This window comes from Hylobates moloch, unplaced genomic scaffold (assembly GCF_009828535.3).
Source record: "Hylobates moloch isolate HMO894 unplaced genomic scaffold, HMol_V3 SCAFFOLD_7, whole genome shotgun sequence".
Taxonomy (NCBI): Eukaryota; Metazoa; Chordata; class Mammalia; order Primates; family Hylobatidae; genus Hylobates; species Hylobates moloch.
This window is the reverse complement of record NW_026652282.1, coordinates 85,676,293-85,695,058: the sequence shown is the minus strand read 5'-3', so window position 1 is coordinate 85,695,058 and position 18,766 is coordinate 85,676,293. Positions and strand designations below refer to the sequence as shown.

Genomic DNA, 18,766 nt, shown 5'->3' with positions numbered 1-18,766 from the left:
CTCAAGGAATTTTAGGGAGGTGTTAATTGGACACTGAAGCCAACTTCAAGGTCCTTCCACTGGCCAATTCTGGGACAATTTGAGCATCGAAATATATAATAATAATAATAGCACAGGGTAATCCTTTGAGAAAAATGAGAATCTCTGAGTCACACTGATATACATACATACATACACAGATAAATAAGAAGAGAAAACCCTGCCCTTTTCTAAACGCCAACTCATTGTTGTGAAAGGAATATCAGAATTTTAAAAACAACACTTCACAATTATCATCGAAATAAGTGACTCAGGCAAAAATCATAAATGGATACTCACTCTACGCTAAATCCCATAAGAGTCACGGAGTCACCATGGTAACCAGGCTAGCCAAGGAACACTAGGAAAAAACAAACAACCCCCCATATCTTGTTACTAACATGTGCTAGGAAATGAATAGTGCTGATGTAATACATAGTAATTAGTCTCAACACCTCATAATACACATTCCTGGCAGCTTCAGCAACACACAAATTGATACATTCACAAATACTCGTATAGATGCATGGCCTCTCCCCAGTGCTCTCTCATCATCCAAGATCCCAGGAATTTTTTAAGGTGGGTTTACTGGGGACAAAAAAGTACAACCTCACATTTTAACATATTCAAATATAGCAGAAACATACAGTTGAAAGCTACTAACCTATATTATTTTAGTGATTGATTTTTCTAGAGATTACCTGTAGAACTGTCAGGGGTACATTTTTATCCCTAGTTTCAGTGTATTGCCAATGATTTCTAAAAGCTGATATAGAAATACATGTACATGCACTTTAAGCATCAAATACCTTTTCCATCCTAGAGTAGCCTGTGCTTTTTACCAAGATTCTTCAATAGTCATTATTAATAATCTGGTTGCTGGTGGTCATGAAAATGTAATAATTAAGAATTCTATTTAAGAAATAATGCCATTGACAGCAGCATCAATAAGTATGAAATATTTATGAATTATCCGTTCATAGATATGGAACATTTGTACATTGAATACTACAAAATATTGCTGAGAGAAGGAAGATCCAAAGAAGTAGAAGACATACTATGTTCATGAGTCAAAAGAGTCAGTATTGTTAAGACGTTTATTCCCCACAAACTAATATACAGATTCAGTGCAATCCCAATAAATATTCTATACATTTTTCAAAGAAATTGGCAAGTGGATATTAAAATCATATACAAGTACAAAACACCTAAACTGCGAAAAACAACTGTAAAAAAGAACAAAGATGTAGAACAAACACTACCTAATTTCAAAACTCATTATAAACCTACAGTAATCAAGACAGTGTGCTATTGCCATTGAAGGGGAAAAATAGATCAAAAGGACAGAATAAGGAATCCAGAAGTAAACCCATGCACACACGGACAACTGATTTTTGACAATGATGTAAAGACTATTCAATGGAAAAGTAAATAGTCTTTTCAACAAATGGTTCTGTAATAAGTAGATATCCATATACACAAAAATAAACTGTAATCCATATATCATAACATATACAAAATCAACTCAAACTGAATCTGAGACCTAACTATAAAATCCAAATGTATAAACTCCTACAAGAAAAGACAGGAGTAAATCCTTGTGACTGTGAGTAGGTAAACCTTTTTTAGATAGGACATCAATAAAAACATCTTAACCCTAAATAAAAAAATTATAAATGGCTCTTCCTCAAAGTTAAAAATTTCTGCTCTTCCAAAAGACACTGTTGAGAGAATGAAAAGATAAGTCAATGACTGGGAAAAAGTATTTGAAAAAATCATATAACTGACAAAGAACTTATATCCAGAATATATAAAATCATTTAAAAGTAAGAAGTAAACAGACACTTCAATAAATAAATGGGAAAATAATAGAAACAGAAACTTTACCAAAGAATATATACAAATGGCAAGTAATCACATGAAAAGATGTTTAACAATAATGGTCATTAAGAAAATGTAGGCCAGGTGCAGGAGCTCATGCCTGTAATCCCAGTACTTTGGGAGGCCAAGGTGGGTGGATCACGAGGTCAGGAGTTTGAAACCAGCCTGGCCAACATGGTGAAACCGTGCCTCTACTAAAAATACAAAAATGAGCCAGGTGCAGTGGTGGGTGCCTGTAATCCCAACTATTCAGGAGGCTGAGGCAGGAGAATTGCTTGAACCCAGGAGGCAGAGCTTGCAGTGAGCTGAGATTGTGCCACTGCACTCCAGCCTGGGTGACAGAGCAAGACAAGGTCTTGAGAAAAAAAAAGGTAAATTAAAACTCTAATGAGATATTACTATGCACCCATGAGAATGGCTAAAGTGAAAAAGACTGACCATACCAAGCTTTGGCAAGGCTGTGGAGAATAGAATTCTCATATACTGCTGATGGGAATGAATAAGGAATGGTACTACCACTTTGGAAAACAGTTTGGCAGTTTCTTACAATGTTAATCTCACATCTACCATATGATCCAGCCATTGAACTCCTAGTATTTACCCTAGAGAAAGAAAGCATGTGTACATATAAAGACATTTACACAAATGGTTATGGCAGCTTTATTTAGAAGAACCCCAAACTGAAAACTACCTACTGTCCATGAAAAAGTGAATGGATAAAACAAATTGTGGTATATCCATATACTACTTAGCATTTTTAAAAAGGAATTATTCAATCATGCAGCAATAAGGATAACTCAAAAAGTTAATAGGCTGAATGTAAGAAGCCAGACCAAAAAAATACATATTGTATGATGCCATTTACATAAAATTATAGGAAATGTAAATCAATCTACAGTGACAGAACAGCAGTGGTTGCCTGGAAATGGAGAGAGATAGGAGGGACATGGAAGCTGGAGGGAGACAAGTAGGTGGGATGATTACAAAGGGGCAGGAAAATGCTTTTTGGGGTGATGGATATGTTCATTACTTTGACTATGGTGTTGGTTTCATTGGTGCATACATATGCCAAAGCTTACTAAAGTAAAGGCTTTAAATATACTTAGTGTATTTCATATCAAACATACCTCAATAAAGCATCTGAAATATACTCGTATTTTTCTGAGATTTGATGATACTGAATTAATCAGGAGAACAATTCCCACTAACATAACCCTGTCACATTAGCAGATGGACACTATGTCTTATCAAGTCGTTCACACTATATATGTCCACAATAGAAATAATCATTTGAAATGAGGTGTATCTAAATATTTAGAGAAAGTTGATATGCATTTCCTTCTGAAGTTCAAAACTAAAATGTAATAACTTGGTAAAATAATCAAAGTGATATTTAAGAATACCTGGCTATTTTAGACAACATGGTTATGTATCATTATAATAGGATAAATTCTAGTATAATTATCATTTATTAAAATAACAAATTTTTAAATGGGCATTTTAAACTAACACTTCAAAAATTATTGGCTACTACAAAATTTTACCATAGAATGTATAAAAGCCTCACTACTAAGTAAGAGTCTACCTGATAAACCTCTTCTCCAAAGGTGATATCAAAATAGCTTCTCTACTTTTAGATTATTTTGTGAACCTCACAAGTGCTTTTCTACAACATGCTTCCGTTCACATCTATGAGCTCACCTGAGACAGGCATCATATCCCACCAGGGATGGAAGTGCTAGAGGTTTCCTAAGAACTGCTGACCTTCAAATATGGAGTGGAAGCTTCAGCAGCCATCATGACCCACATCTTCAAAACTTGCCTCCTTCAGACACCTGATATCAGTTCAATTACCCGATGAATAACTGCACAGAGAAAGAGAGAATCCAGCAATCACTGTACTTTACTGGAGCAACTATAAGCCTGGCACCATGCTGGATATTGGGTTAGTGACCAGTGGCACTGATACAATTGGGTAGTGATAGTAACAACCAGGAAGTATAATGGCTTTCTCACTGGGGCCTTTTCATCTTTCTTTGTCTGTCTCATAACAAATTTAAAAAGAAGTAAGAAATTGCTTGAATCCATACAAGCACCCATCATCCAGTAATAACCACAGGGCTATCTATCATCCTGCATGTGTATCACTGCAGGTTCCAGCAATCCTGTGGGTGAACATTCTTCTCCCCATTCTACAGAGGGGGAAGCTGGGTTCAGCGAGTCTTTACCTCTCTTGTCCTCCTGTGTCCCACCTTTACAAGGAAAGTAGCCCCAGGACACCTCGAGCAGGACACCACACTCACTGGGGCCAGGAGGGTCCCAGCTTTCTCATTAGACTGCTAAGGCAACTTGTTCCAAAGTGGGAATGAGGCAACTTGGATCTGACATCCCTTTGTCCCCCACACCCTAGGGAGGTTCAGTCCCCCACCGCAGAGCACCCACACCCTCAGCTGAGTCCTAAACACCTGAAGGCAGGACCTTGCTTTTCTTGCCAGGCTATGTTGGTCTCTATTAAAAAGTCGTCACTCCCCAGCACTTTGGGAGGCCAAGGCGGGCGGATCACTTGAGGTCAGGAATTCGAGACCAGACTGGCCAACATGGTTAAACCCCATCTCTACTAAAAATAGAAAAATTAGCCAGGCGTTGTGGTGGGCACTTGTAATCCCAGCTACTCAGGGAGGCTGAGGCACGAGAATTTCTTGAACCTGGGAGGCGGGGGTCGTAGTGAGCCGAGATCGTACCACTGCACTCCAGCCCAGGCGACAGAGTGAGACTCCATCTCAAAAAAAAAAAGTCATAACTCAAGGATGCCCACTTTCACCACTTTTATTCAACATAGTATTGGAAATCCTGGCCAGAGCAATCAGACAAGAGAGGGGAGGAAGTCAAACTGTTGCTATTCACCAATGATATGATCATATACCTAAAAAACCCAGAAGACTTACCCAAAAGGCTCCTAGATCTGATACACGAATTCAGTAAAGTCTCAGGTTACAAAATCAATGTAAACAAATCAGTAGCACTGCTATACACCAATGACCAAGCTGAGAATCAAATTAAAAACTCAATCCTTTTTATAACAGCTGCAAAAAAAAGAAAATAAAAAAATAAACCTAGGAATATACTTAACCAAGGAGGTGAAAGATTGCTACGAGGAAAACTACAAAACACTGCTGAAAGAAATCGTAGGTGACACAAACAAATGGAAACACATCCCATGCTCATGGATGGGAAGAATCAATATTGTGAAAATGACCATACTGCCCAAAGCAATCTATAGATTCAATGCAATTCCCATCAAAATATCATTTTTCACAGAACTAGAAAAAATCCTAAAATTCATATGCAACCATAAAACAGCCCATATAGGCTGGGTACAGTGGCTCATGCCTGTAATCCCAGCACACTGGAAGGCCAAGGTGGGTGGATCACCTGAGGTCAGGAATTCGAGACCAACCTGGCCAACATGGTGAAACCTATCTCTACTAAAATACAAAAATTAGCTGGGCCTGGTGGTGGGCACCTGTAATCCCAGCTACTTGGGAGGCTGAGGCGGAGGTTGTGGTGAGTAGAGATTGTGCCATTGCACCCCAGCCTGGGCAACAGAGTGAGACTCCATCTCAAACAAACAAACAAAAACCTGCCTAGCCCACATAGTCAAAGTAATTCTAAGCAGAAAGAACAAATCTGGAGGCATCACATTACCAGATATCAAATTATATTACAAGGCTATAGTTACCAAAACAGCATGGCACTAGTATAAAAATAGGCACTCAAACCAATGGAAAAGAATGGAGAACCCAGAAATAAAGCCAAATACTTATAGCGAACTGATCTTTGACAAAGCATATGAAAACATAAATTGAGGAAAGGACCCCCTATTCAATAAATGGTGCTGGGAAAACTGGCTAGCCACTTGTAGAAGAATGAAACTGGATCCCCATCTCTCACGTTATACAGAAGTCAATTTAAGATGCATCGAACACTTAAATCTAAGACCTAAAACCATAAAAATTCTAGAAGATAATATGAGATAAACTCTCGTGGACATTGGTTTAGGCAAAGAATTCGTAACTAAGACCCCAAAAGCAAATGCAACAAAAACAAAAATAAATAAATGGGACCTAATCAAAAAGCTTCTGCACAGCTAAAAAAAAATTCAGCAGAGTAAACAGACAACCCACAGAGTGGGAGAAAATACACTCAAACTATGCATCCAACAAAGGACTAGTATCCAGAATATACAAGAAACTCAAATCAGCAAGAAAAAACAAATAATCCCATCAAAAAGTAGGCAAAGGACATGAATAGACATTCCTCAAAAGAAGATATACAAACAGCCAACAAATATATGAAAAAATGCTCAATATCACTAATCATCAGGGAAATGCAAATTAAAACCACAATGAGATACCACCTTACGCCTGCAAGAATGGCCATAATTAAAAAGTTAAAAAACAACAGATGTTGGCATGGATGTGGTGAAAATAGAGCACTTTTACACTGCTGCTGGGAATGTAAATTAGTGCAATCACTATTGAAAACAGTATGGAGATTCCTTAAGGAACTAAAAGTAGATTTACCATTCGATCTAGCAATCCCACTACTATCTACCCGAAGGAAAAGAAGTAAGTATATGGAAAAAAAAACACATGCACATGCATGTCTATAGCAGCACAATTCGCAATTACAAGGATATAGAACCCAACCAAAGTGCCCATCAACCAAAGAGTGGATAAACAAAATGTGGCATATATATACACCACGGAATACTATTCAGCCATAAAAAGGAATGGAATAATGTCTTTTGCAGCAACTTGGATGGAACTGGAGGCCATTATTCTAAGTGAAATAGGAATGGAAAACCAAATACCATATGTTCTCACTTATAAGTGAGAGCTAAGCTATGAAGATGCAAAAACATACAGAGTGATATAATGGACTGTGGGGACTCGGGGAGGGGGATATTGTGAGAGTAGTGAGGGATAAAAGACAATATATTGGGTACAGTATATACTGCTGAGATGACAGGTACACCAAAATCTCAGCAGTCACCACTAAATAACTCATCCATGTAACCAAAAAAACACCTGTGCCACAAAAACTATTGAAATTTTAAAAAAATTAAAAAAGAAAAAAAAAAAAAAAGTTGTCATGGTTGCCATAATGATTTCAGGTTTCTATGGCAACCACCATGCTCAGGCTGGTCCTGCATACCAGAAATGCCTTCACGCAGCCCTCCCTTCTGGCTCTTGCCTTTCCCTGAAAGCAAAACACCTTCAGTCTTCAGGCCACCACCTGAGAAATATTAAGAATTAGAGGAATTAACCTCATACAAGGGTGATTTGTGGAATTCTTCCCAGTTTGGTGAAACAAAGCATCTCCCTATTGTCAGGAGTTTTGCTTGCTTTAAAAGTGACAGTAGGGAAGTACCATCACTACACAGAGACCGAAGGAGGTACCCTAAGGCTCTTTGAGACGAACTAGCCCTCTGAGGGTGATGTGTAAAACACATACCATGAAGCAATTAGCTATCCATGGCAGAAAACTAAGAGACTGTCCATAATCATGTGACTGAATAACCTAGGAAGATAAAAAAAAAAAGTCATGTAAGGAATCTCAAAGTTATTTCAGGGAAGCAGGGCTAGAATATTATACTTATTTATCTGGCAGAAACTCATTCAGTTGAGTCATATATTGGGATACCCTGGGAAATTTTTATCCTCTGTTCCTGGTATTTTCTCCTATATGGAGGCACATCCATGACAAAAACAGTTCTAGCTTCTCTATACACTCTCTGTGCACTCACTCCTTCTCTATGGCAAAAATCACTTATGTGATTAGTACTTCAAAGGAGAACCAGGGGTTGCACAGCCCAGGCTCTCTCCCTTCAAAATTCTTGGTAGTAATAAGCAATTAGCCAGCATATGTTCTGCTATGTCCCTTGGGGCTCGGGGGATAGGTCTAACAGTGGGCCTGCAGCTCTTCTCCCCTTTCCTCTTTTTGCTGGCACCCCAGCTATTACTATGGTCTTATTCCAAAATGCTTGGGACTTAAAGGGGTTCCCAAAATATACCCCCTGTACAAGTCTGAGCTCTAAGCCAACTAAAAAATATGCAAAAATGATAAAGAAAGCAATACATTGACTCTATTCTTTATAAAGGTGAAATTGGAAAAAGTACCTTAGATCTGCTGAGAAGACATTTCTTTTTAATGAACCCCAGAGTTGGACAGACTTATCCACTAAGTGGTGCTGTGTGGGGACAGTCACGAAAGTTAAACACTGCAGTGTACATTGCTATCTGGTAGAGTCCTGTCTATGTGTGCTGAAGGAAAGTAGCTTCCTTGCAAGGCTATCCCTATAGCAGATAAAATAGTTTCAGGACATTTTTTGAGAAACACTTCTCAAAGTGAATAAATACCCCTTGTTCTGATTAAATACTCACCTAGCAACCTTGTAAGAATATGGTTTTTCATGTGGCTCATGGAGCCATTCGTAGCAGCAGCCTCTCAATTCTTTAACCTGTGTAACTGCAGTGAAGCCTCATTTCATGGAGGGGAATTAGAAGTAGGTTCCACATTCCAAGAGTGGGGTAAAATCATATATCATGAAAATTCCTTTGAAAATCCATTTGAGAAGGAATTGAGGAAATTTTCAGAAACTGATACCCATACATAAACCTACATGCAGACTATGGCCAAAATTATAACAAAGTCCTACCAAGTCTTCATGGATAATAGAATCCCTATATTATCCAATGATAACAGACTGCAGAAAAGGAGGAAGAGTACACCCAAACCACAGATATCCATTTCTGCTTAATAAAGCATCCCAAACATTAGCCACTTATTATCTCTCAAGATTCTGAGTATTGACAGGGCTCATTTGGGTGTTATTCTGTTCTATATGGTGTCTGCCACCCAGGGCTGCCTCTCCCTGTGCTGTCACCTTAATCATCTGGAGGCTTCACTCATTTGGTACATCCAAAAGAGATCACTTGCATGGATGATGACTGGTGCTGGCATCTGCTGAGAGCTCACCTGGGGCTGTTGACCAGACCAGAGCACCTTGGTCCTACCCTATATTGCAGCCCCATGTATAGGATTGCCAGATGAAATACAAAAGACTCATTAACTCCGAAATCCAGAAAAATAACTAGTACTTTTTAGTATACGTGACACATAATTTTTTTTTTGAAATTCAAACTTAAATGGGCATCTTGTGTTTTCATTTGCTAAATCTGACCATCCTATGGGATGAGCCTCTGAATTTGTAAGTTAAAAACCATCTGAGATAATACTTCCAATGGGGCAGAACTGGGGAAAATGGGATGATCAGATGAAAAACTAACACAAAATCTGGGAATAAAACAAATGAAAAACCCTGGAAATAACAATAAAAGCTAGTCAGAAGAGTAAAGAGGAAATGGGCACTCACATACACTGTTGGCATCAAATGGGCATATCTGGTTCTAAGGCCATATTATTATGATTTAATGACTTCAATGGCCTTTGTACAGAAGTCCTATTACCACCAACAAGAGAGTTTCAGCTGAGGGTTTACAAAAGGCTCATCAATGTGACTGATTTGCATCCTGATTAGGGGCCCTGGCTGAGAGGGCAGGTCAAGTTGCCACATGAGTTCCCTGTTCAGGGAAGAAACACAGCTTCTACTTATGGAGCAGGTTGTTCAGAGGGTCCTAGCTCCAGGTTCATGTTAGCGTCTGGATTTAATCTCATGACAGCCCTGCTAGTGAGGTATCAATATCCTCTCTTCATGGATGTATGTGACTACAAAACAGATACTGCTAACCACAGAGCTAGATGGTAAAGAGGTTGGTCACCAGGTCCACTGCCAGAGCCAGGGACAGAACCTACCAGTCTAGGTACCTTGAATTGCTACTGAGGGATCTTTAGCAAATTTATCAGGATATGTGCTGCTGTGAGGTTTATCTCTGTTCTCCCTGTGTTTACCCTTTCTGCAGGAGGAAGCCAGCCTTTGTGCCCCCTCCCCTTGTCTGAAGGGAGGTTTATGGCAGAGCCAGAAGCAGAAGCAAAAGCAAAGGCCCCTCACCTGCCTGTGCCTTTGAGGACACAGAAAGGGGACAGGTGGGAGACTTCTTCAGGCAGGGATGAGATTGGATGTCTACAAGTCCCTCCAGGAGTAGAGACCTGCGCACTGTTCCATATCAATGCTTGAAGTAGCTCCATGGCTGGTTTATTGTGGTTAGGAGTACGTGTTTTGTAGCATCTTGTCATGGTAGATTTTCTAGTTTGAACCAAGAGGTAGAAGAACATGAGTACTGCTCTATATCAATGCTTGAGGTGGATCCAGCCATGAGACAGATTTTCTTGTTTGGATGGAAGAATGGATGAAGCAGGGTTGGTGGCAGGGGGCTGAAGGCAACAAACCAGCTAGAAAAATGGCCAGTCTGAAGTAGCTGGGACATGTAAGTGATGATGGCTATGGCCTCTTCAGGCTATATCTGGATGATAAGTTGCCATAGGAACATTGCTTTGTCAAAGAGCATGAACATTAAAAGCTAGCCTGATTAAATTTTAAAATCTTTTATACTAATGTCTCCCAACAAAATATGGGATGAAAGTACATGTTTTACTAGGTCTGTGCAAATAATGTATTTCACAACATTATTACTTTTCACTTTTCCCTATCTTATTTCTTTATGAATGGCATATGCCTTAGTTCGTTTGCACTGCTGTAACAAAATACCTGAGACTAGGTAATTTACAATGAACCGATAGGTATTGGGTCACAGTTCTGGAGGCCAGGGAGTTCAAGATCAAGATGTCAGCATCTTGTGAGGGCTTTCTTGCTGTATCATCACAAGGTGGAAGGCAAGAGGGCAAGTGAGAGAGTGAAAGGGGGCCAAACTTGCCCTTGTATAACAAACCTATTCCTGTGATAAGAAATCCACTCCTGTGATAATGGCATTAATCCATTCATGTAAGCAGAACCCTCACGGCCCAATCGCTTCTTTTTTTTTCTTTTCCTTTCTCTTTTTTTTTTCTGTTTTTTAAAGAGACAGGGCCTCACTCTCTCACCCAGGCTGCAATCATAGTTCACTGTATCCTCAAATCTCAAGTGATTCTCTCTCAGCCTCCCAAGCAGATGGGAACACAGGCACACAGCACCATGCCTAGCTAACTAATCACCTCTTAATTTTCCCACGTCTTAATACAGATTCAGCATCTCAAATCTGAAAATATGAAATCTGAAATCCTCCAGTATCAGAAGTAGTTGAGTGCAAATATAACCTGCAGAAATACTCACTGGAGCATTTCAGATTTTTCATTTTTTGATTTGGGATGCTCAACGGGTAAGCATAATGCAAATATTTAAAAATCTGAAAGCTAAAACACTTCTAATCCCAAGCATTTTGAATAAGTTACACTCAACTATACTGTAACAACAGCAATCACATTTCAACATGAGTTTTGGCGGGGACAAACATTTAAACCATAGCATCTCATCAATGGCCCCTCAAAACTTATGTCCTTTTCACATACAAAATACATTCATTCCATCCCAATAGCCCCACAAGTCTTAACTCGTTCCAACATCCACTCAAAAGGCCTAAGTCCAGAGTCTTATCTAACTCAACGGAAGGCATGATTCATCCTGAGGCAAATTCCTCTCCAGCTGTGAGCCTGTGAAATCAAAACAAGTTATGTGTTTTAAAATACAATGGTGGGACAGGCAATGGATAGACACTCCCATTCCAAAAAGGAGAAATAGACAAGAAAAGAGGGTCCCAAGTAAGTCCAAAATTCAACAGGGTAAACAACATTAAATTTTAATGCTCCAGAATAAGCTTCCTTGACCTCATGTCCCATCTCCTGGACACACTGAGGTGAAATTGGGCCCCCAAGGCCTTAGGCAGCTCTGCCCCTATGACTTTTCTGGGCTTAGCCCACACAGCAGTTCTCATACGTTGGAGTCTCATGCCTGCAGCTCTCTTAGGCTGGTGTTGCACAGTAGTAGCCCTACAATTCTGGGGTCTCTCAGGCATTCCACTCCCAAAATTCTATGAGGCATTGTCCCAGTAGGGACTCTCTGCAGTGGCTCTGACCCCACAGTTCTGACTGGAGAGAGCCCTGACTAAGGAAATGCCCAGCAGAACTTCCACATCAAAGCTGGGTTTCCACTGGGCATTGCCCTAGTGAGGGCTCTCTGCTTTTGCTCCACCTCTGCAACAAGTCTCTGCTTGTCCACCAAGGCTGTCTGAAATATCTTTTGAAATCTAGGTAGAGGAAGACATGCCCATACAGCTCTTGCATACTGCACACCTGCAGAGTTAGCATCATGTGGATTCCACCACGGTTTACGACATGTACCTTCCAGTGTGGCAGGTCGAGCTGCACCTTGGCCCATTTGAACCATGACTGGGGTAGCCAAGAAATGCTGCACTGGAATATGGGGAGCAGAAAATTGAAGCAGCCCTGGGACGTGAGTCCAAAGGTTCTAAGGTCGTCCTCAGCCTCTCTTTTTGACATACTTCCTTCACCCAGGTCTTGGCACTCGTGTCCTGAAAATCTATTGATTCTACATGGCTCTGATGAGAACCATACAATTTCCTACCCACCCAATTTTTTGAAAACTCTATTGCCCAGGGTGGCGTGCAGTGGTGTGATCTTGGCTCACTGCAACCTCCGCCTCCTGGGTTCAAGCGATTCTCCTGCCTCAGCCTCCTGAGTAGCAGGGATTACAGGCATGTGCCACCTCACCTGGCTAATTTTTGTAGTTTTAGTAGAGATAGGGTTTCACCATGTTGGCCAGGCTAGTCTCGAACTCCTAATCTCCAGTGATCCACCTGCCTTGGCCTCCCAAAGTGCTGGGATTACAGGCGTGAGCTACCGTGCCTGACTCCCTTTTAATTATAAATTCCATCTTTAAATCATTTTTTTCTCTAGCATTTTACTGTATGCAGTTGAAGGAAGACACACAACATATTGAACGTTTTTTTGTTTAGATGTTTCTTTCATCGATTTCCTAGCTCACTGCTCTTCAACTATGCCGTCCACAAAGCCCTTGTGTGGGCTTGGAAACAATTCAGCCAAGTTCTTTGCCACTTTATAATGAAGATGGCCTTTCCTCCAGTTTATAATACTTTGCTCCTCATTTATATGTGAGACCTCATCAGAATGGCCTTTACTGTCCGTATTTCTACGAACATTCTGATCATTACTAAAGGGTCAAAGATTTTACCATATTTGTCAGGGGGAAAGTCAGGAGAGCAAAATCACCAGGTGGCCATCGAGTAAGCCCTGGAGACAAAAACTCCTTATCTGAGGAATTTAGAAGTGTAATGAAGAAAGCCAAAAACACCTGGCAACCATCAAACAGGCCATTCTGAAGCAAAATTCCTTATCTGAGGAATTTAGAAGTAATTAAACTTCCCTAGTGCCTAAAGGTTCCAGGCCTCTTTCAAAAATTTTCTAAGTAACTAGAATTTCTATACATCTTTGGAATCCATGCATGTCAACACTCATTGTACAACCCTTGCTGACATTAAGGAACCAAAATGTCTACAAATGTAATCACTTATCATGACCTACATGGCTAAAATGGTCCAAATTACACTTAAGCTCCCACTTTAAGGTCCGTAAATGCTGCATTCTTCTGCAACATTCTTTCTTTCTAATAAAACTTTCCTTTTTCAAACCTATACTGTTGTCAGTAAATTCTTACCAACCTGCAAGTCAACCACTTTCTGATGCTGGGGCTCTGACACCTCACCAAGCAATTACCACTTAAGTAATCTCTAAGAAGCTTCAGACTTTCCCTACAGTTCTCTTCTTTGAGCCCTCACCTGAATTGCTCCATTTATGGAAATCTAGGCTTTTTTACCCTGTTCCTCCAAAATTTTCCGGCCTCCACCCATTATCCAGTTCCAAAGCTGCATCTACGTTTTCAGGTTATTTTTTTATAGCAACAGCCAGGCTTCTTGACACCAATTTCCTGTCTTAGTCTGTTTTTGCTGCTATAATACCTGGGACTGGGTAATCTATAATTAACAGAATTTTATTGGCTCACAGTTATGGAGGATGAGAAATCAAAGATTGAGGGACCAGCATCTGATGAGGGCCTTCTTGGTGTGTCACCACAGGGCAGAGGGCAAGAGGCAAAAGAAACCTGAATGTACCCTTTTAAAACAGATTCACTCCTGCAATAATGAACCGCCTTCTGTAATAATGACAATCCATTCATGAAGGTAGAGCCTTCACAGCCCAAACACTTCTCAAAGGTTCTGTAAACCATAAGTAAAATTCTAAGCCCCCCAACAGACTGATAGACCTCCCCTCTTGGCCAAGGGCATTCCAAAGTAAATCTGAAAATCTAGTTCAGGCCATGGCGGGAATGGGTGGTCGGACATGCCTCATTATACTATTCTGTCTTTGGAATTCAGGCACAACTAACCAGCATTAACATTAAAAGAGATCTTAAGGCTGACAAAACAAGACTTTGTAGCAATAAAGACACCAAATAAAACACCAAATTCCAGACTGAATCTAGTATAGCATCACAAGATAGCACACCCTGAATGGAATCGAAGTACTTTACCACAAAACATATCTCCTTGACATATTTTGAAATGGCCCTGCAAAGTTGTCTCTTCTGGCGAAAATCTACATTCTGTAGAGAATTCCCTATCCTTTCCAGGTCTTTCCTCTGATCCAGGAGAGAATTAACCAAGAGTCTGGCACCTTTTTAGGTCTGATAAGAGCTCTGAAGCCTCTCCCTGGAGGCTGCATCTGCATGATGAAACCTTGGTCTCCACAACCCCTTGCCCTAACCCAGACATTCCTATTGATTCCAGGTCTTTAGATAATAACTCTTTCAACCAATTGCCAATCAGAAAATCTTTAAAACCACTTATGACCTGGAAGCCCCCTCCCCAGCTTCCAGGTGTCCTGCCTTTCCTGACCAAACCAATGTACATCTTATATATATTTATTGATAACTTATGTCACCCTAAAATGTATAAAATCAAGCTGTATCGGAGGCTGGGGGTGGGGGGTAGGGGTGAATCATCTGAGGTCAGGAGTTCGAGACCAGCCCAGCAACATGGCAAAACCCAGTCTCTACTAAAAATACAAAAATTAGCTGGGTGTAGTGCCACACACCTGTAGTCCCAGCTACTCAGGAGGCTGAGACAGGAGAATTGCTTAAACCAGGAGGTGGAGGTTGCAGTGAGCTGAGATCATGCTGCTGCACTCCAGCCTGGGCAACAGAGCAAAAGTCTGTCTCAGAAAACAAAACAAAACAAAAACAAGCTGTAGCCTGACCACTTGGGCACATTTTCCCAGAATATCCGTAGGCTGTATCATAAGCCGTTGGTCACTCATATTTGGCTCAGAATAAATCTCTTCAAATATTGTACCGAGTTTGACTTTTTTCGTTGACAGTCCCACTGAGACACAGTAGGGATGGGACTTGCCTCTTTAAACCAAAAATTATCTGAGACAAGTCTCAATCAATTTAGAAAGTTTATTTTGCCAAAGTTAAGGATGTGCCCATGACACAGCCTCAGGAGGTCGTGATGACATGTGCCCCAAGTGGTTGGGGTACAGCTTGCTTTTGTACATTTTAGGGAGACATAATACGTCAATCAATACATGTAAGGTTTACATTGGTTCATCTGGAAGGGTGGTGCAACCCAAAGCAGGTGTGGGGGGGGGGGATGTGGGCTTCCAGATCATAGGTAGATTTAAACATATACTGATTGGCAATAGGTTGAAAGAGTTCTTATCTATAGAAAAGAATGTCTGGGTTATGATAAGGAGCTGCAGAGACCTAGGTTTTTTTGTTGTTGTTGTTTGTTTTTTGGGACCGAGTCTCGCACTGTCTCCTGGGCTGGAGTGCAATGGCGCAATCTCGGCTCGCTGCAACCTCCACTTCCCAGGTTCAAGTGATTCTCCTGCCTCAGCCTCCCAAGTAGCTGGGATTACAGGTGCCCACCACCACCCCCGGCTAGATTTTTGTATTTTTAGTAGAGACACATTTTCACTATGTTGGCCAGGCTGGTCTCAAAGTCCTGTCCTCATGATCCGCCCGCCTCAGCCTCCCAAAGTGCTGGGATTACAGGTGTGAGCCACTAGGTTTTATCATGCAGATGAAGCCTCCAAGTAGCAGGCTTTAGAGAGAACAGACTATAAATGTTTCATATCAGACTTAAGGTTTGTGTTGATTGATATTAATGCTGGAGGGGTATAATGAGGCATGTCCAACCACCACTTCCCGTGATGACCTGAACCAGTCCTTCAGGTTAAATTTTAGAGTGCCCTCCCTCGCAGAACAGGAAGTCCATTCAGATGGTTGTGTGGTGGGCATTTGAATTTTATTTTTGGTTTATAGCCCTCACCCTCACAAATGCATTTTTGTTTTCCAGACTTGCTGGGTTCCCACCACACATGTTGCCATGAGCTCACTACACACCCTGTCCCTGGAGCATTGGGATGCAGCCTGGAGCCAGGAAGATGACAGTGTTGTGCACAGCTCTGCACTGGTAATGCACTGTGCATGAGTGGCCCTCAGGACCTTGTGTTACTGCTGCTGGCTGGCCAGGCACTGCTGGGTACAGCAAGGGCACTGGCGATAGCAGGCAGCAGCTTCAGCCCACACCTGCCAACTTCAGCCTAGCCAAGGGCACCCACATCAGCACATCCACAGCCTGAGGTCCCCTGGGTTCCACCAAGGACCTCTACTGCAAGCTGATGCGGGGCCCTGTGGCCAGCAGGGACCCCTAATAGACCATCCAGACCTTGCACTATAAATCCTACTCAAGGCACCATACCTGCTGATAACAGGACCTTAAAGAAGTTAAGATATGCAACATTCCAACCATAAATCTTCCCCAAGGCAGTTGACCCTAACATCCACATGCGCAGGAGACCCCAGAATGGCCACTATATGACCTTCCTGGGCCAGCAGTAGTGAGCAACACCACTATCTTGAACCCACTGAGCATGCACCAAAACTTCAACCAGGACCAAGCATGCACAGACACCATAACAGGAAGGAAGAAATCACTCCAGGAGGCAGAGGTTCCTGATGTCAATCTCTTTACCCTACCCAATAAAAAACGCTGAGAAGCTCCCCTTGGGGAGCCAGCTGGAGGACTCTTTTTCCTGTGCCATCTCCCTTATGCCTAGTGTTTCTGGGCATAAGTCTTAATAAACATTGCCTGGGAAAAGTTTGCCTGGCCTCATGTTAATTCCTGTTACACTGAGAACCAAGAACCTCACACCGGTAACACCATCTCCTAATAAAGTCACAATGGCAATCAATCAAATTTCAACATGCATTTTGGAGGGGGCAAACATTCTAACCATGGCAGCACATTTCACATGTACATTTCTAAATACAAATATAATGATCCCACTTTATAACTCATATAATATTCTGGAATAATTCTAAAGTTTAAAAATAAAGCTCAATTGGTGATTTTGTGTTTATGCTGAACCCTCTTTATATGGACAATGTGGGGCCATGAAAACTCCATTACTCTTCCAGGAGAGGAAAAATGTGTGCAACTTCTTTGTGGAGATACTTGGCAACATTTTTGAGAAAATCAAGTGAGCTCCCCATCAGCTACTGTGCTCTTAGCTCTGAACAGCAGAGAGTCTCGGGCTCTTGTGTAAGAATGGTCACAGCAGCATGGCTAAAAATATCAAAATAGCCTCAAAGTTGTCTTATTTACAGATATCTCAGAAACACTATTTTAAGAGAAAAAAAGTGCAAAAGGGCACTTTTTTTTATGACACATATATAGATAAACATGTACAATTACATTTTTGCATAATTTTCTCACAATGACTGTGAGGAAGGCATCATTATTCTCAATTTACAGATGACAAAATCAAACTCACTGATGGAAAATCAATTTTTTCAGACTCATCTAATAAGGAGCAGAAATGGGATTCTACTGCTTAACCCCCAAAGCATACCCAAAAGTCTCCTTTACAGATGATGACTTTCTAGGACTTAAAAACTTATAGTTTTACACATTTCTAGTATTGTGCCCTCATGGGTACTAACTCAACAGCCTCTCTCTCTTTGAAGAAGCTGATGGTGCAGATGAAATCTGGGTGCAGGGTCCTGTAGGTGGCAATGTGTCTGTCAAGGGCTTGTGATCCCTGCCTTCTCTTTATTTGCACTCTCTTCATTTTGGGCTCAATAGGAAATGGCTTTTCCAATATCAATCTGGAAGATCAAATAAGGGAACAGAAAATAATGCAAAATTAAAGAAATGGTTTGGCAATATTCTTCCCTCTCCCCATATCCCTCAGCGAAGTCCTCCTGCAACAGAGAAATGGCTCCAAAGCTTCATTCATAATGTGAGTACATTCTACTTCCTGCTCCATTTTCTGGTGGTCTCTATGTCAGTCATATTGTTTGGTTTAGGTAACTGTCATCACTTCTTTGGGAGGGAGGAGAAAGTTGGGCCAGGATGACCATCTGTTGAAGTCCTACTAGGTGCCATCTACTCTATACACATTTCTAACTTACCCCACAGAACAGTTTCCTAAGGAAGACACTGTGAGTCCCCTTTTACAGATGACCAAGGGCAGGCTGACAAAGGCTGAAAAAAGATTCCACTATCATACATGAAGTGAGGGGCAGGAATAGGGTTCAAGCTTTTGTCTTTATGATGGTATTTTATGCATTCCTAAGAGGGGTGATATTACCACTAATGGGTTGTCAAGCCTCTGAGCCCAAGCTAAGCCATCATATCCCCTGTGACCTGCACTTTACATCCAGATGGCCTGAAGTAACTGAAGAATCACAAAAGAAGTGAAAATGGCCTGTTCCTGCCTTAACTGATGACATTACCTTGTGAAATTC

General features: G+C 41.1%; 1 long non-coding RNA gene across 2 annotated transcripts in view; it reads right to left on the bottom strand.

The window, feature by feature from the left end:
• Nucleotides 1–317: 317 nt before the first annotated feature.
• The window catches only part of LOC116811904 (uncharacterized), a 65,919-nt gene continuing 47,470 nt past the window's right edge, over nucleotides 318–18,766 (bottom strand). The window contains exons 3-4 of one of the 2 annotated variants that reach the window (XR_004370542.2): nucleotides 3,601–3,764; nucleotides 318–379 (exon numbers count right to left, since the gene is read on the bottom strand). This is a non-coding gene — a long non-coding RNA (uncharacterized LOC116811904). Of the gene's footprint in view, nucleotides 380–1,045; nucleotides 1,740–3,600; nucleotides 3,765–18,766 lie in introns of those variants that run through there. The other variant, XR_009214286.1, reaches the window with a different exon arrangement.